General features: G+C 44.2%; 1 protein-coding gene across 3 annotated transcripts in view; it reads right to left on the reverse strand.

Annotated features, from left to right (window-relative positions):
• The window catches only part of GALNT6 (polypeptide N-acetylgalactosaminyltransferase 6), a 103,891-nt gene extending 79,201 nt beyond the window's left edge, over positions 1-24,690 (reverse strand). For 2 of the 3 annotated variants that reach the window (XM_077483704.1, XM_077483701.1), the window contains exon 1: positions 24,536-24,690. The gene's annotated coding sequence lies outside the window, so the exon portion shown is untranslated. Of the gene's footprint in view, positions 1-15,739; positions 15,803-24,535 lie in introns of all 3 variants that reach the window. The other variant, XM_077483702.1, reaches the window with a different exon arrangement.
• Between the last annotated feature and the right edge of the window lie 233 nt (positions 24,691-24,923).

The following is a 24,923-nucleotide window of genomic DNA, read 5'->3' on the forward strand; positions in this document are numbered from 1 at the left end:
ATTTTTAGAAAAACAAAACGATTTTCTAATCAATGATGGGAGAATCGTGCGAGAAACGTAAGAAAATTTACGGAGAGAAAAGAAGATTCCCAGCCAAGAAAATTCTTTTCTGTAGCAACATGAGGTGAAATTGAAGGCTTGGTCGGCCGAATTTCGAAAATCAATGGTGGCATCATCGGATCACAAAAAAAAAAAAAAAAAAAAAAAAAACGAATTTTCTGATTTTGAAAAGAAAATTTGTTCGAAATTCGACCGTGTATGGCCTGCATAAAGCATACTTGACTGGAAAAGGGGGAGGCACTAAGGACCCATTAAGTACATTATACCAATTGTGGTAGCCTTTAAAAATATTTGCCACCCCTAATGATGACACGTCACGGCTTTGCTGAGCATGTCCGTGCTCTGAACCACACAAAAAAAATAATAAAAAAAAGGATTTGTTTGTCTAGCCTACAAAGCATGATTATTTTTCAGCATGAATGCAATGTATGAGGGATGTCTGTCACCTCTCCATGAGCATAATGGAGGGACAGTGTTAATGTCACAGACTTCCCTCTTCCAGGATATAGGCACATGTACATTTATTGTCCTAAATGAACATCCTTCATTGCAGTTTATCACTCTGTGTATTTTGGCTGTAGATTCTAAGCTCTCAGTTCTAGTGCGGTTGGCATGTTTTACCATAAAACAATATTTTGCTTAAGGGCCGGTTCACACTGCGAGCCGCGGCGAGGCGTCTCCGACTTCCTCGCCGCGACTTGCAGGGGGGGTCAGCGGCGACTTGCAGAGGACTTCTGCATAGAAGTCAATGCAAGTCGCCCCCGAAGTCGCCCCGAAGTAGTACAGGAACCTTTTTTCTGAGTCGGAGCGACTCGAGTCGCTCCTCTCAGAACGGTTCCATAGTACTGAATGGGGGCGACTTGCGGGAGCGAGGCGAGGCGAGCCGTGTCGCCTCGCCTCGCCTCGCAGTGTGAACCGGCCCTAAGTCTTTGTCCATATTCTGTGTAACCATGTAAAATCTTACAAACCAGGAAACAAACAGGCCTTAATAACAAGGCGTTTGTTTGTTATATGAACTGGTCTCTCAGGTTCCCTTTTAGCATATTAGCATACTATCCTCCCCCACTTTAACGGGGTTTGAGGTTTGTCCAGATTTCAGCAACAGGACAGTCTGGTTTTGGGATGATAGTAAAAGTAGCCAAAAATCAGGATACATAGTTCCCTTCCAGTTGGATGCTTAAAGGATAAATTCACCTTAAAAATACATGAATAAAATAGAAATTTTTTGCAGGTAAAAAAAAAAAAAAGTAAAAAAAAACGTGCATTTGTCTGTAAAGCGTGTGCAATGTCAGGCTCCTACAGACTGTCAGTGTAGCCATCTGCCGGTACCTCAAATACTGGCAGGCAGTTACTTCAGTCCAGGAAGCTAAATGGACTACGAGAGTACTCACCATCATTAGAGTGGGAGGGCGCAAGAGCAGAAACAGGTTACATGTTCCACTCTAAAAATGGTTTGGTTGAAGATCTCCAGGCCTGGATCCCTTACAGACACCTGTGCCACTTTGTGCCCTGTTATACCCAGTCATCAACCTCAAAGGAAACAGGACAAGAAGTGTAGGGAAAGCCCCCCTTGTCCTCCACCAGGTATTTGACAGAGGGTAATGAATGTTTTTGGTTTGTCCACATGGCTCGGACATTCATACTTGCTAAGACAGAGAGTAGCAGAGAAATCTGTTGTGTTTTATTGGTGCTACATTGAAGGCACTAAAGACCAAATGTGTCTCACCATCCATCCTTCTCTGGGGGATATCTGGGTCACCTATTGCTTTTTTAAGTGTACAATACCTCAGGGCTACAAAGATAGGTGCCTGTACATCAAAAAGAGTTTGCTAAATAACAGAATTACTAAACAAAAAACTAGCTTAGCTTTGAAGTAACTAAATTAAAATTGCAAACCCAACTGCAAATACAAGTCGAACTTGGTTAACAACAAAAACCTGTTTGGTCTTGGAAAGGCCACCACAACATGATTGGCAAGATATACAGTAAACACTATTGAAGGAGATAATGGGCAATGATGACTCTTTTTGCACTCGGGTTTCCTACATATATTGTTTATTTTTTAGGAAAGCAATGTATGTCATCAACCTTAGATGTCTATTGCCAACACAAAATTGGTTTATTCTTGTGCTTATGGTTTGCAGGCAACTGTAGTACAGATTTTGTACAATTTACATAAGAAATAAAATGGATTTAAAAAAAAAATCTGGAATCTTTAATTGTAGGTTTTTTCATTTCATTAGATCCAGCCACTGTTCTGCCCGGCAAAGCTCAGATTGGATCTTTATCCCCATTATCCTCAATTACTACGTGCCTTTTGTCTTGAAAGGTTATAGTCTTGCTTGCATAATATTAGGTTATGTGCAGGTTTTTCGGTATGATGATGTTCAGCAGTAACTATGATGATAACTAAAGTTGGCCATGTATTAGTAGATTTTAGGGATGAGCTGAACACCCCCCGGTTCGGTTCGCACCAGAAAATGCGAACAAGCAAAAAGTTTGAGCGAACATGTTAATCCTATTAAAGTCTATGGGACACGAACATAAAAAAATAAATAAAAATATAAATAAAAAAAAGTACCCACTTTAAAGGCTTCATTGCAAGTTATTTACATAAAAAGTTCAAAAGCCAGTGCTGCTTTTCTTCTCGAATCGGAGCATGCTTGGAATTTTGTGCGTCGGAATTGTACATACACGATCGGAATTTACGACAACGGGTTTTGTTGTTAGATAATTTGAGAACCAGCCCTCAAATTTTGTTTGTCGGAAATCCCAAATGTCTGATGGAGCCTACACACGGTCAGAATTTCCAACAACAAGCTCACATCGAACATTTGTTGTCGGAAATTCCGATCGTGTGTATGCGGCATTAGTCTGCCTGAAAAGTGGTGCATCTGTGGGATGTCACTTAAACTTGGCCGCGGCTGTAATGCAAAAAAAAAAAAAAATAAAAAAAAAAAAAACAGCGTGGGTCCAGTTTTGCCCAGAGGAATGGGCAGCTTTACCATCTGAGAAGATAAAGAGCCTCATCCACAAAAAAACACAAATGACTTCAAGCTGTCACTGATATTGTGATGCATAACTGATATTAAAGGGGGCAATACACGGTATTAAGAACTGTGGTATGTAAACTTTTGATAAGGGTCATTTGGCTAGTTTCTGTTGCGATTATTATTTAAAGATTAAACTCAGTTAAATTGATAATAAATGGCTTCAGCCAAATATTAACCAAGAGTGAAAGAAACGTTTTTCTGTTATTCATATTCTCTGAAAAATGAGCAAGAAATCATAAATTCTGCCAGGGTATGTAAACTTATGAACACAACCATTAAGGGGCGGTCCGCAGCGCTCAAATTTGCTTTGAACACCCCATATGTTCGGTTAGTTTGCGAAACAAACTAACACCCGATGTTCAAGTCGAATTTACGTTTTATTCGAACATCGGGACCATCACTAGAAGATTTTCAAAATGTACAACTTCTTTGTACATTCAATGCCTGGACAGATGTTGTACGAAATGCTTCAGAATTGAATTTGCTTTTAACATCAGCTTTTGAAATAAATGAAAACTATATTTGCCGTTAGAAATAAATTTGAGAGAATTTATCTTTTTTTCATCCTGCTCTTTTGAATTTCCTTGTCACAGTAGTTGAAAATGAATGGCGATTTGACCCCACTTGCCATAAAAAAAAAAATCAAAAACGTTCTTAATCACTTGCCAACCGGGTCATACCGATATATGTCAGCAAAGTGGCACGGGTGCGCAAAAGAGCATACCCGTACGTTGCTCGCGGCCACCCCTGCGGCTATTGGATTAGTTGCAGAACTCATCAGTCTTCAGGTCCTGGCAAATGAAAATGCTTCCCCTGCCCATTAGTGTAAACACGGGCAGGGGAAGTGATGTCATCTGCTTCTCTGGAATTCTTTTCCATTCCAGAGAGAGGACGTCTTACAGCGAGTTGCACCAACACTACGCTGACACAGTACACGTAGGCACACTTGTCACCCCCCGATTGCCCCTTTCACTTTTTCACACACTTGACCCTAATCAGTGTTAGGGCAGGTAGTAGTAGTCCCAGGTAGGTCTAGGGTACCCCCTAAACTGCCTAATAAAAAGGTTTAACCCCTTGATTGCCCCCATTAACCCTTTCACGCCCTGCCGCGTCACCAAGATCTTTTTTTTGATCCCCGTATTAGTGTCAAGCGTGACACTAGTTAGTTGATTCATTTCACCATCAGCTTTTTATAGCGTCAGGTACCCCCATATATTACCCAATAAAGGTTTTAACCCCCCCGATTGTCCCCTAGTTAACCCTTTCACCCCGTCACCAGTGATCACCATATTAGTGAAACGGGTGACGCTGGTTCATATTTTTATAGCTTCAGGGCATCTGCCATATATTATCTAATAAAGGATTACCCCCCTGATCACCCGGTTTTAGCTCCAGTTAGTGTCTGTGGTGCCCTAGGCCGCATCAAATTAGTGGCAGTAGCGCCAACACCCACGCACGCACCCTACACCTCCCTTAATAGTATAGCATCTGAACGAATCAATAGCTTTGATCTGATCAGATCTATACTAGCGCCCCCAGTAGTTTAGGGTTCTCAAAAACACAGTGTTAGCGGCATCAGCCCTGCTAGCACCTGCATTTTGCCCCTCCGCCCAGCCCAGCCAAGTGGGGAGGGGGGGGGGGGGTTGTTCAATCTTGGCATTTCATGGCCTCCAAAACTGTTATAGGTAGTGAGGAGTGAAATCAAAGAAATACTGAAGGCAGCGATTGGTTTCCTATGTAGTTGGAAGCAGTTGCTGCAGAATTGTACTGCCATGGCTTAGCATCTGGAATCGGAATACAGGGGGCGTGCTTCCTACACCGAAAATTCCCCACTAAACAGGAAAAAACAAGATGCCATCTTGATCACAAGTCTAAATATCAAGACTGTACACAACTAATCTGTTGTAGCATCACCATAGCGGTAACAGCTCACTTCTTTTCAAAAGAATGTTGCAAGCAAATGAAGCAAATGTACAACGAAAGTTTTAGTACAAGGTACATTTTAAATCAAGCCATTTTGATCAATTCACTTCCTGAACAGATACCGAGATTCACAAACTGCTGTTTCCCGGTATTGGTGTTTCCAGTGCATTTACAGAATTGTCTTTATTAAAAGGGGAACTTCACTTTTTCAATCAACATGGACTATTTCTAATTCTTATGATGCTAGCATTAGTAAATAGATAGGAAATTACCGTATTTATTGCTCCATAAGACGCACCTAGGTTTTAGAGAAGGAAAAAAAAAAAAAAATATTAGGAACTAAAAATGGTGTAATAAAATAATTACCAATGGCAAATAAATGCAGCCTGGCCTGTGCCCACGAAATGCAGCCTGGCATGTGCCTGGTGAGGACGTCATCACCTCCATCTGTCACTCAGATAGAAGACAGAGCAGCCCGAGCGGCCGCCGCACTCCATTCGGGCCGCTCTGTCTTCTGTGAGTGACAGGCTCTGCTGGGAGATTGCCCGGCTCTCACGGGAGAGGAGTGGCCCAGTATTCTGACATGATGACGTCGGCAATGGGGCGGGGGTAGGGGGTATAAGAGGTCTTGTCAGTATTCGCTCCATAAAGACAAAAAAAATAAAAAAAATAATACAGTATATCATATTGACTTGTTTTAAACTTTTTTTTGCATTTCTTCTGTTACTTCCTGGTTTCCATGCCTAGACAAAATTATGTCATACTTCCTAGGAGTATTCTGGAGAAGGCGGCTCTCAGCTCACCCCATGCCTGAGCTAAGGTCAGATAGATTCTACAAAGTAAATGCTACATGACTCAGCTGCCCCTACTCAAGATGGCCATAGCCAGAAATTACAGAGGATGTTTTTCAAAATGATTTCTCAGCAAAATAAAGCATGGAGACCTGGATGGATGGATGGGCAAGTTTGCTTTGAATATTAAAAATGACTTAAAGCGGAGGTCCACCCTAAAGTGGAGCTTCCGCTTATTGGAACCCTCCCCCTCTCCGGCGCCACAATTGGCACCTTTCAGGGGGGAGGGGGGGTGCAGATACCTGTACAGTACAGGTATCTGCACCCACTTCCGGCATAGATATCTGCAGAAGGTACGCTCCTTTCCGCAGAATCTATGCCCCTTTCCGAAGGTCCCCCGCTGTCTGCTGGGAAACACATGGATCCCAGAGACAGCGGGGACCATCCTTATTGCGCAGCGCGACTCGCGCATGCGCAGTAGGGAACCGGGAAATGAAGCTGCAAGAGATCGGCTTTGGGTGCCGACATCGCGGGCGCTGCAGTATTTGTAGCTGCTGGCTTTAATAAAAAAAAAAAAAAAAAAACGGCGGACTCCCACTTTAAATGGCATTTTTGGTTTGCGGTGCACAGATGCAGTGCAGTTCCAATTTAAGGGCCCATTTACATTTATAAAATGCATTAGTAAATGCGCTTCCACACAGGGGCGGATCCAGAGTCTAATCTCGGGAGGGGCACTGCTATAAAATATGTTTTTTGGGGGGCAATTTATATGGGAAATGGCTGGTATTGGCGCTTCAATCATTACGGCACCATGGTTGTTATGGTGTCAGGATGATTGAAGCGCATTATTTCTATTAATACATTGTAATATAAAATGAAATGGTTCAACTCACCATATTGCAGAATCAGTGGGAGCCCTGAGGATGTCACTTGCCATGTCGCCTGCCACCAAATGTGGATTGTCACTTGTCACCAAATTCGGATTGTTACTTGCCACGTCACCTGCCACACATTGCGGATTGTCACTTGCCACGTAGCCTGCCACACATTGCAGATTGCCACTTGCCACGTCACCTGCCACACATTGCGGATTGTGACTTGCCACGTCACCTGCCACACATTGCGGATTGTCACTTGCCACGTCGCCTGCCACCAGATGCGGATTGCCACGTAGCCTGCCACACATTGCGGATTGCCACTTGCCACGTCACCTGCCACACATTGCGGATTGCCACTTGCCACGTCACCTGCCACACATTGCGGATTGTCACTTGCCACGTTGCCTGACCCACATTGCGGATTGCCACTTGCCACGTCACCTGCCACACATTGGGGATTGTCACTTGCCACGTCACCTGCCACACATTGCGGATTGTCACTTGCCACGTTGCCTGCCACACATTGCGGATTGTCACTTGCCACGTCACCTGCCACACATTGCGGATTGTCACTTGCCACGTTGCCTGCCACACATTGCGGATTGCCACTTGCCACGTAGCCTGCCACACATTGCGGATTGTCACTTGCCACGTCACCTGCCACACATTGCGGATTGCCACTTGCCACGTAGTCTGCCACACATTGCGGATTGTCACTTGCCACGTCACCTGCCACACATTGCGGATTGTCACTTGCCACGTTGCCTGCCACACATTGCGGATTGTCACTTGCCACGTCGCCTGCCACACATTGCGGATTGCCACGTAGTCTGCCACACATTGCGGATTGTCACTTGCCACGTCACCTGCCACACATTGCGGATTGTCACTTGCCATGTAGTCTGCCACACATTGTGGATTGCCACTTGCCACGTAGTCTGCCACACATTGCGGATTGCCACTTGCCACGTAGTCTGCCACACATTGCGGATTGTCACTTGCCACGTAGTCTGCCACACATTGCGGATTGCCACTTGCCACGTAGCCTGCCACACACTGCGGATTGTCACCTACTGGTGGTCTTTTGTTGGGTCCCAGAGTGAAGATAGGCAGCAGAGAGATGATGCAATCTCTCTGCTGCACACAGCTTCCTACACAGTGAGGGTGGAACTGGAGGGATGCAGGGCAGTGAGAGATGATGTCATCTCCCTGCTCCCCTGCCTGCTGGCTTCCTGATTGGCCAGCAGCCCTCCTAAGCCGCCCAGCTGCCCCCCCCCCCCCCTCACCCATCCACTCAGCGCGGGTACCCGCGGAACCGACCGCGATTGGACCCGCGGAACCGACCGCGGGTACCCTCGGAACCGGCCGCGATTGGACCCGCGGAACCGACCCGCGGGTACCCGCGGAACCGGCCGCGATTGGACCCGCGGAACCGGCCGCGATTGGACCCGCGGAACCGGCCGCGATTGGACCCGCGGAACCGGCTGTGCTGTCATTAGCTGGCGGTATTCTCGGAGGGGGCAATTGACCCGTTGCCCCCCCCCCTGGATCCGCCCCTGCTTCCACAGCACGTAGATGAAAATTGTTCCTTAGACTGGATTCACACCTATGCAGTTTTAGTGTTTTTTGCATTTTGCAGATTTGCACTACAGTGCATCTAACATGGTTTCCTCTGGAACAAGTTCTGTAGCGCAAATCTGCAAAATGCAAAAAGCACTAAAACTGCATAGGTGTGAATCCAGCCTTAGGCTCTAGCCAAGCTCTATTCTACTTGAATACATGGATGTATTTTGTTTTGGTCATTAGTTTTCAGTTCCTTCCATATGTACACCATGATCCTTCAGCAATATTGAAGATCTGAGAGTTGTATTGTGGAATTGAAGGGAGATAAAAATTCATGGTTAATGTAGCTACGTATATTCATCCTCATTTTTTTTTTCATGCAAATGTGTTCACAAGGAACGCGATGATGAGGGGGAAAGCCGAGATAGCAAAGTGAGTAGAAGGCTGACCTAATTAGCCTGCTTCTGCTAATTCACTGTCCAGTCAGCAGGCCGAGGATGTAGAGGGGATACCACTGAAGGTTGACAGAACTATAAATCCTTTAGGAAGGTACAACAGCGCCCTTATGCCGTATATACACGACTGGACTTTGACGGACTCAATGCCGTCTGACTTTTCGAAGGACTTCCGTTGAACTGGACTTGTCTACACACACACACACAAAGGATTCGACCATGATGACGTATGACTGGACTAGAATAAGGAAGTTCATAGCCAGTAGCCAATAACTGCCCTAGCGTCGTTTTTTGTCCGTCGGACTAGCATACAGATGAACGGATTTTTTCGACCGGACTCGAGATCATCGGAAACATGTTCTAAATCTAAAAGTCCGTCTGATTTTTCAACAGCAAAGGTCCGATGAAGCCCACACACGATCTAATTGTTCCGTCAGACCTTTGCTGTCGAAAAGTCCAGTCCTGTGTACGCGGCATTAGATATATTTCATCTGTTTTCCTGGAGTCGGAGTTATGGTACAGCAGCTTTGTTCTTTTGAGCCTTTCCATCATGACGTGGTTTTCTTTCCATAAATCAGTTAATGGCCTTGTGTTTCTCCTGTTGCATTTAGCGTGCAATTGTTGTATAATCCCTCATTTTCCTCTGACTAGGTAATGTGGAATGACCTGTGGTTGCAGCTGACTGTTTGTTATACGCAAAGAGGAACACAATCGCCAGTTAATGAGCTGGTATTCATGTACTCCAGCAATATACAGATCTTATCCACCTGGGTTTGGGTTCTGAGCTTTCAGAAGAAAAACGTTTGACCGTTTGAACAGTTCTTTCATTTTGTACGTAGAATGTAGAAAATCTTAAAAAATATCTGTTTTGGCAAACAGAGGACTTTTGTCAGCGTCAAAACAATTACAGCAGAAAAAATAAAAATGTAGTGAGTGCGTTTTTGAAGGTTTTACGCAAACATTTTTTGTAATAGCTCACAATGAATTTTGTTTAAATATCCAAGCAGAAGAAATGTTTGGAGAAACTCCCCCCTTGGGCAGAAGTGTAAACCACAGACAATGTAGATACTTAAACTGGTTGTGAAATGAATGAGTGGAATAAGTGACTTGTATAGCGCTACCTATGCCAACTGAATCGCCTCAGGGCGCTTTCTTGCCACCAGAATCCATCTGCGGCTTTTTGTGTGGTCCTTTACCCCGTAAGGTCCTGACATGCTTACAAACACATACAACATTGACATACACATTTTAAGGCCAGTTTTTTTTAGACAAGGTCTAATTAACCTACCAGCATGTCTTTGGAGTGTAAACCTCAGACATAAAATATGAACAAAGCATATCCCTCTATAGTGTGTACTTGTCTCAATTAAGAGCACTAACGCTAGGTTCACACCTTAGCATTACTGCAGGCCTCGTTTGTGTGAGTGCGGCAGCCCATTCAACTGAATAGGCTGACGTGCCTGTGGTTCCGCAAAAATAAGGTGCATGCACCTTTTCAATGACATGGCCCACAGGGAAATCGCATGGTCTTTTGATGCGATTCTGCAAAGCGGTGTGTTTTCACTGCAGTTGGTTGTCTGGTATCGCTGCAATTCCCACACACAGATGTGAACCGAGGACAAGTGTCACTTTTGTCTGCTACTTTGTTCCTCTCCCATCAGCATGACTTACTACTGACAAGTTTTCCTGACAGAAATAAAAAAAAAAAACACCTCCAGCAGATAGACAGCCTCAGCTCTGCTCCTCTGTGTTGTGTGGAGGGGGCGGGGAGGGGGGGTGTCCTTTCCCTCCAATCAGCTCTCAGAGCTCTCCTCACTGAGCTCTGCAGAGTGTGACTCCAGCTCTCTGCCCCCTTTTATGAATGCTAAGTCAAGCTGTATAAATTCTGGACTTTGAACAGATATAGAGAAGAGAGGGATGCAGATAGATAGGTACAACGTATGTAGGGGATTGGCTTCATCTGTGTATCACCTGAGGCCAGTCACGTCACTGGGTATATGTAAAGCCTAGCTAGTTGTTTTTTTTTGTTTTTTTTACGTTCAACCCAGTGGGCTGAATGAAAACAAAAAAACAAACTTACAGCTCAGGTCAGAGCTACTAACAATGTGGCCGAGAGCTTAGATCAGGAGCCAGTCAGCAGACCTTTTTCGGTCAGGACCCTTAGACAGAAGCCGGCTTAAAGCGGAGTTCCATCCAACTTTTGAACTTTTTCTTAAAGGAAAGACCACCCCTCCACCAGATACATTTGGATACTTCCCCCCCCCCCCCCCCGACTTACCCTAGTGGTAAACAGGTGAACTTCCGTCCCAGCCTTGCCGCTGCGAGATACGCCATGTCCTCTTCTGGCTCTCCTCCTTCCCCCCGCTGCCTTCTGGGACCTGTGTGTGTCCCAGAAGATGACGGGGCCATTCAGAAAGTGCTGCACGACTCGTGCATGTGCAGTAGGAAACCTGAGCCTGAAGGCTCCACTTCCGGTTTCCCTTAGCTACTATGGCAGTGCCTGCATACAATCTGATGGAGGGATCGGCCTCAGGGGGCAGACATTGCAGGTTCCCTGGACAGGCAAGTGTCCTTATTAAAAGTCAGCAGCTACAGTGTGTTTGTAGCTGCTGACTTTAAAAACAAAAAAAAATTTTCAGGGTGGAACTCCACTTTAGGGGCCGGCTTCTGTCGGACTGGCTGCTGTACACATGGCCTAATGTCCAGTTGTCCAGTTTCTACTGAACCAGCTTATGCCCCCCCCCGACATTCGACCCATGTGTACGACTTAAAGGTTTATAACCAATTTAAGCAGCATTTCCTCTATTCTTGGACAGTAGAATACATCCTGAGCTGTTTTCACAGCTTCCAATTTCCAGGTGCCCTAGATGTATGTGTTAGCAATTCAATGGCCATGGATTAGTCATCCTTTCACCTTCGCAGATCCGATCATCAAAAATAACCTAACGTTTCATGGAACTTCCTAAATGCTGCCACTGCTGGAGAACATGAATGCTTAGACTTCGGACTTCCATTGAATTTTCAGTGTTAACAGTTGTGCATCATAAACTGGATGATTTTTTCAGTTATCCAATATTCTTATCTAAAGTAGGAAAGCTGGTCATAATTAAATGGAGTTGATCCACAAATGCATAGTCAATAGTTTCTTTATCTCTGAGTGGTAGTCTCAATAAAAAGGTAACCAGAATTATGTTCCTAGGCTTGTAAATTGCTATAATGTCATATCAATCTTTGTGACCTAGAATTGCCAGAAGAGTCTGTAGAATTTTTTAATGGCTTTTAATCAGATTCAGTCACCTATATTTGTAGCGATGAAATCCTCCATATCCACAGACAGTGCCACACATGTACTGGGGCATAGTGGACCTCAAGTTTCCATTTGTGGCCAAAAGTCGATACCTCCTTGTTTGCATACATCAATAACATATTTCCATCTTTTAGCATGTTATTGTAGACTAATGTCAGATGCACTTTTCTGTTGAAATTTCCACTGAAAGTCAAAGTTTTCAGGTTCTCTCAGAGGTGATAACATCAGCAAGCTATGGAATAAATGTTACCAGGTAATAAGGCATCGTTTTCCTGTTCTTTGAGGTTTTCTGATTGCTACATTTTTATTTATTATTTTAGTATTTGATTTTAAGCTTTGATTCTTCTAGTGGAAAACGTGTCCAAAATACCCAACTTTTAAGTTGCATTAAATGCAACTCATTTCTTTCAAATCTTCGAATTCTGGATTCCGAAATTAGAATCATGCAATCTACAGTGCTTACAAACATAAAGCTGAAAATAAGAGTCCTGCATGTGTTCTATCAGGCATACCCCACTTTTAAGTAAACAATGGGGATTATTTACTAAAGCTGGAAAGTGCAAAATCAGGGGCTCACTTCTGCATAGAAACCAATCAGCTTCTAACACCAGCTTGTTCCATTAAGCTTTGCTAATAAACCAATGAGCTTCCAGGTTGTATTACCAAAGCTTAATTGAACAAGCTGGTGTTAGAAGCTCATTGGTTTCTATGCAGAAGTGAGCCTGATTTCGCACTTTCCAACTTTAGTAAATAAACCTCATTGTGTACTTAAAAGTGGGGTACGCCTGTACTTCCCTCTGCAACACTTCTGTTTTCTGAAAACCAAATAACTATTGGCAGTTGAAGTGGAACCATCTTTGTTGCGTATGAATGGCTGGTTTTACTTGTCATAACCCTTACATGACATGCAGAACACTGAAATATATCGTACCAACCATTGTGTGCTCCCATTATACAGCCTTATTCAGGTCTGTTATCATAGATTCCCAACTGTCCCTGATTGAGGGACTGTCCCCATTTTGGAGCAATGTCCCTCTGTCCGCCTCATTTGTTCCTCATTTTGGTGTGATCTATATAGATGTATATAAAATTCACTTTTTAACTATCAAAATGTGTTTTCCAGTACTAAACCTTTCATCTGGTTACTAAATTGCTGTATTTGTAAATTCCAAAAGCCAATATAAAAAGGAATAGTAATGGTAAAAAAACAAACAAAAAAAAAAAAACAAACACACTTGTGGGTTTAACCAATCTTGTTTTTTTTGTACAATTCTCCTTTAGGCTTGATTCCCACCAATGCATTTTTAGTGCTTTTTTGCAGATTTGCGCTACAGTCCATTTAACATGGATGCCTATGGAACACGTTCTGTAGAGCAAACCTGCAAAACGCACTAAAAATGCATAGGTGTGAATCAGGCCTTAAGGGGTTGTGGCAAGGGATGTGTCCTATGCCTGCATTCTTTTGCCGATAGGTGTCCCTCATTCCCATTTCAAGTTGGGAGGTATGTCTTTAATGCCAAGACATACATGCAGCTCCTCTTTGCATTTTTTTTTTTTTTAACGATGACCACTCAATTTACCATCACTTCAGCTTTCATGATGAAACCACATTTTATAACTCCACCTTTTTTACCATGTTATACCCATATCAAGGGTGTCATATGCAATATGGTGTCAAGCCTTGACCCAACCCCACCCCCCCACCCAAACTGCACCTACCCCTTTTTGGCTCCGGTCACTCTTTGAATTTTATTTGAATAAGTGTAGATCCAACCATGTCCTTAATTCACAGAAATCTACAAGATTTGTAGAGTAATAATAATAAAAAAAAAAGTTTATATATATATATATATATATATATATATATATATATATATATATATATATATATATATATATATATATATATATATATATATATATATATATATATATACACACACACAGTACAGACCAAAAGTTTGGACACACCTTCTCATTCAAAGAGTTTTCTTTATTTTCATGACTATGAAAATTGTAGATTCACACTGAAGGCATCAAAACTATGAATTAACACATGTGGAATTATATTCTGAACAAAAAAGTGTGAAACAACTGAAAATATGTCTTATATTCTAGGTTCTTCAAAGTAGCCACCTTTTGCTTTGATTACTGCTCCGCACACTCTTGGCATTCTGTTGATGAGCTTCAAGAGGTAGTCACCCAAAATGGTTTTCACTTCCTACGTGTGCCCTGTCAGGTTTAATAAGCGGGATTTCAAGCCTTATAAATTGGGTTGGGACCATCAGTTGTGTTGTGCAGGAGGTGGATACAGTACACAGCTGATAGTCCTACTGAATAGACTGTTAGCTGCTTTTTTCTTGCCATTAAACAAATTCTAACAGTCTATTCAGTAGGACTATCAGCTGTGTACTGTATCCACCTCCTGCACAACACAACTGATGGTCCCAACCCAATTTATAAGGCTTGAAATCCCGCTTATTAAACCTGACAGGGCACACGTAGGAAGTGAAAACCATTTTGGGTGACTACCTCTTGAAGCTCATCAACAGAATGCCAAGAGTGTGCGGAGCAGTAATCAAAGCAAAAGGTGGCTACTTTGAAGAACCTAGAATATAAGACATATTTTCAGTTGTTTCACACTTTTTTGTTCAGAATATAATTCCACATGTGTTAATTCATAGTTTTGATGCCTTCAGTGTGAATCTACAATTTTCATAGTCATGAAAATAAAGAAAACTCTTTGAATGAGAAGGTGTGTCCAAACTTTTGGTCTGTACTGTGTATATATATACATACATACACACACACACACACACACACACACATTTACTTTTTTTGTGCAAAAAAGGTAGACTCCACCTTTAAGCTTATTTGAAACTTTCAATTCTACTGGGACTTTGAGGAGCATGCAGTTGGATTATCAGCTTTATCCACATTAATTATATATATATATATATATATATATAAATAATTTTTGCATTCTCCATTTTCAATCTATAAAACAACACTTGTGTAATCATTAATAGTAATAATTATTATTAATATCAGACCAACTGGCATCAAAATCCTTTCCAAACAATACTGAAGTAAAGACGAATGCCTCATTAACACTAGAAGGCTTGTTAATACATTGCCATTGATGTCTATGGACCTCCCAATGCACTTAAAATGCAAAATAAATGGACATGTTGTATTTTGGCACACCATAACACATGCATTTTATGTATCTCAGCATATGCAACAGTGTACACAGGCTCTTAGTAAATCAATCAATCTCAATAACTTGTTCTACATTTGTGCCACCTGTTCACAACAGTATGTTACAACTGCATTACACCTATTAGAAACATTGTTGCCAAAAACCATGTAAAAACAAGACATTATCAGAAGCAGCCTTCATTTCCTGCTAGAGGCCTGCAAATGTGAAGCAACTGCTATGAACAACAATTGAAAAGCTCTGTGGTTTTGTACACTAGCTGAAAGACTTCCCATTCATCTCAAAATGCAAGACCACACATCTCACCCTGATAAGAATCTAAAAACTGTAACTGCATTTATCAGATACACACACCTAAAGCAGCTCATTGACTTTATCCTTCCTAAGGATGCGCATAGAGATCAGAAGGTGCAAGCCGGATGGGCATGCATGGCCTAACCACTCTAGGGGTACCACAAACAAAAAAAAAAAAAAAAGCCCTCCACCTACCTTTTTTGCAAGTCACCTTGTCCCAATGTTGAGGGTTATAAGCCTCTTCTCCACATTTCTTTTCTGGAAAAAAAAGTTTGTGGGGACTTATGAAGGAATTTGATAACCACTTTTATGAAAGGGTAGATCTCCACCGCCTCCAAAAGCATGAGCATGGGGTGGAAGTGTATTTGTGGCACACGTCTTTAGGGTAAAAGAGGAGCTTGATTTGTCACAATTAGAAAATTCCATAATTGGCCGACCAGTTATAGCTATGACTAAGAACCGTACTAGGCATTAAACGCATACGTTTTGGGACCAATTATAGAACTTTCTAATTGTGACAAACAAAGTTCATCTTTTCCCCGGAAGACGTGTGTCGTGAGTATACTTCCATAAGTGGTCCAGGCGCTTACACGTTTCTGCCCAGTACTTCTATGTCTAAGGCCCATACTGGGCAGAAATGCATAAGGGCCGAGACCAATTGTGGAACTTTCTAATCATGACAAAGCTGATCTTTTACCCTGAAGATGTGTGCTGCAAACATACTTCCATATCTGGTGGATGGCGTGCAGGAGCCACTAGCGAGCACCATGTTTGCATTGACAGCGGAGGAAAATCGAGGGTTGAGAGGCCTGCCAGCTCCTGATCATGACTAAAGACATATATGTGCAACGTGTGGGCATTAAAGCCCACACGTTTTTCCACTGCACATATGCATTATTTGGGCAGCAAGAAATCAAATAAAAATGTAATTAAAATGTAACATTCCCCGGTGTAAACCCATCAATCACAGCAACCTGCTGTGATTCAATACCAACCCGCCACACTCTCGCTGCTACAGGAAAGAGCCCCAGCACTGCAGGAATTTAAACATGGCACCGGGGATCCTGGATGTCATCATTTCAGCCAGGGATGATCCTGGGATGACATCATTTCAGCCAGGGATGATCCTGGGATGACATCATTTCAGCCAGGGATGATCCTGGGATGACATCATTTCAGCCAGGGATGATCCTGGGATGACATCATTTCAGCCAGGGATGATCCTGGGATGACATCATTTCAGCCAGGGATTCAAACTGGCAAACTGCAAACAGGCTGGGTTTGCTTAAAATTAATTTTTGATCCAAACCTGAATTTCTTCTCTAGCCATACCGTAGACAAGATATATTTGCCAGTTCAGGCTGCTGTTATCTCATATCTATGAGTATTATTTGATTTTTGAGCCACTTCTGAATTGCGTGTTGCAGTGACCAGAACCTCAAGGCGTCACAGGCAGTCACTATTACACAGGGATATTTATCAAACCAAACCAATTATGCATAGATCAATTGAGCAGTACAATAGGATTATTCAGTCTATTGTGGCAGTCACAGCTGCTCTGCAGGATGTCTCTATACAGCTTTCAGGAACTACTTGTTCTGATACATTACACTACATGTGTGACGTGGCAGTGTGACAGTACTGACAAACACAGGTGACTAGTGACAGGTAAGATTACCACCACGCATCTCTTGCTTCACAAAGCTCTGCATTCTATTGATGGCACAAAGCCTTCTGGAATAGACAGCCATAGCAGCAAATAAGCCATTCTGTTGCAATGATCCTAGCACAATGGTTCAGTGCCCCAGCAGTACGTTAGATATAATTTGTACACGATTCATCAAATTCAAGCATGTATGACATATTAGCAAATTCTAGAAGGTCACAGATCTGTACTGCACTAAACATCACAGACAATAGATCAGGGGTCTCCAAGCTCTGCCCATGGGCCAAATTCAGACTGCTGCAAGATTTTATTTGAGCCCTCTGATGTAAGTGGGACTGTAAGGGGGACCCCGATTCAGTTAAATCTGGGGGCAGGCCAGCATGGACGGTGGAATATTTAAACTTATAGAAAAGAAGAGATATCAACACGAGGGACACATTCTACTGACGGTAAGTTATGTTGTGATGTTCTGATTTTTTTTGTCTGCGCCTAGGATTTAGGGCTAGCTGTAAATGCATAGGTTTCTTTCTGCAAGATGAACAAGTGTGTGTGTGTGTGTGTGTGTGTGTGTGTGTGTGTTGCCTTAAGGTACACACAGCAATGAAATCCAATAGGGTTCCTTCACCATGCTAAATAGCATGGATTGAGGAATCTCCATTGTTTGCATTGTATTCAGAAAACAATGACACTTGCGGTTGTCTGAATACAGGATACAGTCACCGTATCCTCCAATTTTTTTTTTTATTGAAATCGCACATTACCAATAAGTTACTGTAGGTAAAGGACAGATGATCACCTCTAGACGCAAACAGTGAGGGCAAAGTTATCTTCCATCTGGTGAAATGTAAGTCAGCCTAAGGCCGCGTACACACGCGCGGACTGTTCGCCCAACTTTGTCCGTCCAACAGTTTCAGCAAACAGTCCGCTCAAAATTAGCATGGACGGACATGCCCACACACGACGAACGAACAGTTTGCTGAAACCGTGCGCGATGACGTGAACAGCACGTACGATGGGACGAAAAATACGACGTCCTATACACTGCATTATAGCTTTCGGCGTGAAAATCCTTTCTGAGCATGCGCGCAACTTTGTTTGACGAACAAGCCTACACACGAGCGGGCTGTTCGCTGAAACAAGGTTTCAGCGGACAGTTTTTCGGAAATTCCGAAAAACCTTGTCCGTCCAACTGTCCGCTGAAACTGTCCGCTGAAAGCCCACACACGAGCGGACTGTCCGCCCAAACACTGTTCAGCGGACAAAGTTGGGCGAACAGTCTGCCCGTGTGTACGCGGCCTAAGGCCTTGTTCACATGGGTAAAAAGTACCCACCTGCAGATGAAAGCCTGAGTGCTTTCACACTGGGGCAATGCACTGGCAGGACATTAAGGCTGCTTTTACACTGGGGTGGGCGGGCTTTTACGGTAAAATACCGCTCTTTTTAGTGCGCTTTGCCGTATTTTTAGTGGTGCTATTTGACCGCTAGGGCGCTTTTAACCCCTGCTAGCGGGCAAATAAAGGGTTAAATGGGCCAGTGCAGCGCCACTGCTGAATCGCTTTGCAGGTGCTTCAGCAGTGCTGCCCATTCCCTTCAATGGGCAGGAGAGGTTACACACCGCCCCAAAGACGCTGCTTGCAGGACTTTTTTTTTTTTTTTTTTAACGTCCTGCCAGCGCATCGCCCCAGTGTGAAAGCACTCGGGCTTTCATTCTGGGACTGCAGGGGAGACGTTTCTCAGGCGCTATTTTTATCCCAAAAGTGCCTGTAAAATGCCCCAGTGTGAAAAAAAAAAAGTCCTGCAAGCAGCATCTTTCGGGAGGTTATGGAGCGGTGTATACATGGGTGCTGATAATAACTGACTGGCCTATCTGCAGGTTTGTCCCTGGTCACAGTGGCGTAGCGTGGGTTGTCAGCGCCTGGGGCGCAAGGAAAGTAATTTGCACCCCCTAATCCATGAACTTTTAGTCTCTTCAACTAGTACTATCTGATTCCTATACTGACCACCACTGCCCTGCACTGTTCATACCACCCCCCCCCCTCCCCCATACAATTTAGATCAGTGGATCCTCACTTCTCCATGGCCTCCATTGTCATACTCTCCCAGTAATAGACAGACAGACAGTACTCTTTTGGGTCCCACCACCCAGCCGCTCCTTGGTATCCCCCAACAGGAGGTTCGCCAACAACCGCCATACCCCCGCCATTCTCGCACGCGCACACACACACTGCACCAGAGGGATCTCGGGGGACAGGCTGGAGCGGAGGAATCCCGGGACAAGGGGGAATAGGCTGCTGCAGAGGAACGCAGTGATATTGCTTCCCTCTATACCATCGATGAAGCATAGGCCACACAGCACACTCGTGAGGGTGCAGGAATTTTGTGACCCCCTAAATGTTGGGCCCTGGGCGAAGGCACCAACCCCCCCCCCCCCCACACACACCACTGCCTGGTCAGTAGCTCAGAAAATATTGAAGCGGTAAGGGCCCATTCAGATGGGCCACCACCAGCATACACACATTTGGGGGGGGGGAGAAATTCAATGAAGTTGCGGCGCCACCTTTGTGACGTTATTTCTTCTTGTTAAGGTATTGTCCCAAATTCATGAAGTATTTGCAACACTTGGTTCTGACAGCGATCCATGCACCAAATTCAGGTAGTTCTGAAAGGTGCCATTTTTACATTGTGTCGCTTTGAATGCACCAAATGTGAAAGTGGTACTAATTAACGCCAACTCTCTTTTGGTGTGCAGAGAGAAAAACTGGCGCAGACAGATTTTGCGAAATTTTCGCTCATGCAATCTAAAACTGGTGCAGCATAAGACAAATTCAAGTACAAATTCTAGATAGATATATGAATTTGGTGCATTCTTCACCACCTTTAGAATGTGTAAAGCCCCGTACACACGAGCGGACTTTTCAACATCCAAAGTCTGACGGAATGATTCCGGCAGACTATTTCGATCGTGTGTGGGCTGCAACGGACTTTTGATTCGCAAAAGTCTGACAGACTTTAGAAAATGGAACATGCTTCAAATTTTTCCGACGGAACTCCGCCGGACCCAGTTCCTACCGAAAAATTCGCTCGTGTGTATGCTATTCCGACGGACTAAAACCGATGCTAGGGCAGCTATTGGCTACTGGCTATGAACTTCCTTATTCGAGTCCAGTCGTACGTCATCACGTTCGAATCCGTCGGAGTTTGGTGTGATTGTGTGTGGCCAAGTCCGCTCATTCGGAAAGTCCGTCAGAACTCCTTCGGACATAAGTCCGCTCGTGTGTACGGGGCTTAAGAGACACTTGCAAAATCTGAGCCAGTCCTTATGAATTCCAGGGACTGTGTGCAGTCATGAGGCCGGGTTTGTACCCTTGGCACAGCGGATGTTTATATCATACCAGCAATTACAAGCGATTAGGGATTCTGACTGGCTCTGAATGCAGATAGTTTTTGGTTCTGGACGCACGGACACTGGACTCTCATTTGCGTATGGCTACAGTACAATGTGCTTCTGCGTCCAAAGGCAAAGTTTGACGCTGCAGTCTAGACATTTGTCTGAATGAGCTCCAAGTCAACAACCAGGCAGTTATTTCCAAAAATAAGATCAATAACCCGATATTTCTCCACAGTTTTACTGTGACGCTACCATGAGAATACCAAAGCGGTCTGGTGTTCATCGACGCTATTTCAGATGTCTTTGAACCTACGTAGGAGCAAAGAAAACAAACATCTACTGTGCGTCCTCACACTCCAAAAATATCAGGGTCAACATAATAGTACTAAAATATTTCAGCTCCAATGGTGCCGAGTTTGAATGACTCAGGTGACAGAAATTCCTGTACAGCCTCACCTCAATCTAAAAAGCTCCACGTCAGTACAGAGGAAAGAGACAAAAGGCAGCAAACAGTTGGGTGTGAACTGGCAATGTCACTGCCCCTCCAACAATGGTCACAATGGGAATACGAGTGCGAGCTTTACTGACATTTTTCACAGAAGTCTTCAAAAGTTTTAAAACACCTCAACAAATTGCACCCTGTTAAATGGTGTGCACTGTACCATGAGATTACAGAATCTGCAGGGATTTATATGAAGCACTGCTGCGTGTAACTGTAGGCTGACCTGCATTACACACACTATGAGGTAAATCAAGCAGTCTTATCTTATATGTGACTAGGAGTGACCGCAATGATCAAAGTGCACCAAGCATATAATCACATTTCCCTGTCAGAACAATGGTAGAGGCTTGTTAGTAGTTGCTATGGGCTACCGGAGTTTTCACCAAACCATATATTACTACAGTGTCTCTTATTTATTCAAAATTAAATTAGACTTCCAGCCAAAGTTGTGGAAAAGACCATTCAAGAGTTTTAATTGTTCTGTGTCTCTTTTGGGAAATTTCCTCTCACTTCCTGTATATGGTGGCCATACATGTTGTTGGAGAATTTCCTCTCACTTCCTGTATATGGTGGCCATACATGTTGTTGGAGAATTTCCTCTCACGAAAAAGCGTCCACCGAGAGGAAAAAAAAAAAAAAAAATAATAATAATAATAATAAATCGCCTTTTGGTCCGTTCCAAGTCCAAATTCAGCCTAAAATTCGGGCTGAAATCAGATCTGAAATGATGAACGCGGACGCACAGGACCCCTGCTGTAAACTGCATGCGAAGATAGTGTAAACAAACACCTAAAAAAAAAATAAAAAATAAAAAAAAACACCTTTGAAATGATGTGTTTTCAGGTACACTCATGTAACAATCCATGGGGCCAAAAAATGCACAACACGGCTCAACTACTACAAATCATGCAATAAAATAAAAAAAAAGCCTTAAATTGTCCAGCTATGCTTATGCTGAATGTGAATGGAGGCTTAGCTTGAAGTAGCCCAATTTCAAAGCCGCAGGTCAGTGCAATTTCAGGTGCGACTACATGCACAAATGTTTATGCAAGTCACAACTGAAATCACAAAAAAATAGTACAGGAACAATTTTTTTTCATATCGGTGCAGTACCGCAAAGTCGGAGTCGCACCAATTTGAAGGGTTCCATTGCCGACAATAGAGTGCGACTTGTTATGCAATTTGGAACTGTAAAATCACATGACGAGTCACACTGGTGTGAACGGGGGCTAATGCTGGCCATACACTATATGAAAAAAACTAACATTCGGCCGTGAGCGCAAACAATAGTGCCACCATATAATGATGGATAAATCGTTCAGTGGACATAAATGAATGCGTTTTTAGTTTTTTTTGCTTTTTACATATACCTAGTGCAAACATTTTGGACGGGAAAAACACATTAACCTTTCAATTTATCATTTGTTTGGCAGAAAATTTGCAAACTTGCCCTTTGTTTTTCCGGCTCAAAAACGCCTAAACGATTATGTGCCCATTAACTGGCCGGAAAACAAACAAACTGTCCAAATGACCGAATTTCAGCCAATTTTTTTTGTATAGCGTATGGCCAGCATTAGCCACAGAAAAAAAAAAACATAGCTGTCGTATTTTTCAAAAAGCAGATGGGAATGAACACCATTGTTACTATGGAAAAGCTGAACACTTTTAGGCCTCATTCACACGGGTGTACCAGTCCCTTTACCAGTGCAATTGTTTTAACCTGCATGAGATGCGCAGGTGTTCTGTACAGACATCTCTCCAATCACATTTTGCAAGTGTACATCCGGGTGGGTTGGATTAGATGAGGATGCAGACAGGCTGCGCTCTGATCTGTGCAGGTGACTTGCAAAGGACTAAACTCCAGGATGTGCTTGGAGAAGATCAGTGCAGGTAATGCAAACTTCCACCCATCATTGATCCGAACGCAGCCTTCCACCCGTCGCTGATCCGAACGCAGCCTTCCACCCGTCGCTGATCCGAGCGCAGCCTTCCACCCGTCGCTGATCCGAGCGCAGCCTTCCACCCGTCGCTGATCCGAGCGCAGCCTTCCACCCGTCGCTGATCCGAGCGCAGCCTTCCACCCGTCGCTGATCCGAGCGCAGCCTTCCACCCGTCGCTGATCCGAGCGCAGCCTTCCACCCGTCGCTGATCCGAGCGCAGCCTTCCACCCGTCGCTGATCCGAGCGCAGCCTTCCACCCGTCGCTGATCCGAGCGCAGCCTTCCACCCGTCGCTGATCCGAGCGCAGCCTTCCACCCGTCGCTGATCCGAGCGCAGCCTTCCACCCGTCGCTGATCCGAGCGCAGCCTTCCACCCGTCGCTGATCCGAGCGCAGCCTTCCACCCGTCGCTGATCCGAACGCAGCCTTCCACCCGTCGCTGATCCGAACGCAGCCTTCCACCCGTCGCTGATCCGAACGCAGCCTTCCACCCGTCGCTGATCCGAACGCAGCCTTCCACCCGTCGCTGATCCGAACGCAGCCTTCCACCTGTCGCTGATCCGAACGCAGCCTTCCACCTGTCGCTGATCCGAGCGCAGCCTTCCACCCGTCGCTGATCCGAACGCAGCCTTCCACCTGTCATTGAGCTGAACAGGCTGCCTGCATGGATCACCTACGCAGCCAACGGGGACACACAGGAGGGCACATCGATATACCAATGTGAATGAGGTCTTATTGCAATATGTGTGCTAAAACACATTAGTAAAATTGGGTCCTGATCTTCCCCCAAAAAAAATTTTGGTAGGTAGAATTTGTATGTAGCAAAAATAAATAAATAAATAAAAGTTGATGAGTCCCTTCAGTGATGACATTACTGGTATAGTTTATATTACTGTAAAGCTGGCCATATACTATACAATTGCCTTCAGATCGACCATTTACTATGTAGAAGGGCATACAAGTGATGATTTGTAGTCTGTCCCCATGTAGTTTTGGTAACTCTAAAGGAGGTTGTACAATCAGATTGTAAAAGTATATGGCCAGATTAAAGCTCATCTGTGTACTGCTGATCCTATCAATGAAAACAGAGCAAAACAGCAAAGAACACAATGACAAGTGCCGAGACTGAGCAGACACATCTCTGACTTCTAGGACCTGCCAGATCGGGGGGATTCCAGCGATCACCAGATCAGCAGCACAGTGACTAATGTCCGAGAAGAGGAAGATCGGCCATTCTCTGCCGGTTTATGGGGTTGCTAAGTAAACAATGCACAATAGACACTTGTCATCGGGATCACTCATACTGAAAGAGCACACACTATAGAACATGTCAGCACCCAGGGGGTGAAACACGTGAGACAGATGAGCGCTATATACCCCATCATACAATGAGAGCACTTACTCTGATCATCACAAGGTTGTAACATCGGATGGGATGGTAACCAATGGGGGGGGGGGGGGGTGTCACAATGATGAGGATCGGTGGTCGGCTCTTACCTTATTGGTGTGATCGGAGATCGGACGGCTCTGTGATCGGGACTCAGGCACACTTGTGCTGTCACTGAGCGGAGACGTCTGATTCAGGAAATATGCAGTGATCAGTGATGAAGGAGGTGCACACTCCTCAGTGATCAGTGATGAAGGAGGAGTCTCCCTCCACACACAGCGATACCTGCACACAGAGGAGCGGGGGAGGGGACAAGGATCACACTGAACACTCAGTGAACAGGTGTATTCTAGAGGGAGGAGGGAGATTAGGCTCTCCCAGGTCCTAGAGATGTGTACACTGCCTCCAACATCAGCCCCTCCATCCATCACCACACCATCCACACTACTTCACTATTAAACTGAAGACAAAACTTGACTTGGTTAGTTGAGGGGATGG

The sequence above is a fragment of the Lithobates pipiens genome, unplaced genomic scaffold, assembly GCF_037356315.1.
Source record: "Lithobates pipiens isolate NorthernLeopardFrog02 unplaced genomic scaffold, aLitPip1_a1.2 Scaffold_16, whole genome shotgun sequence".
Lineage (NCBI taxonomy): Eukaryota > Metazoa > Chordata > Amphibia > Anura > Ranidae > Lithobates > Lithobates pipiens.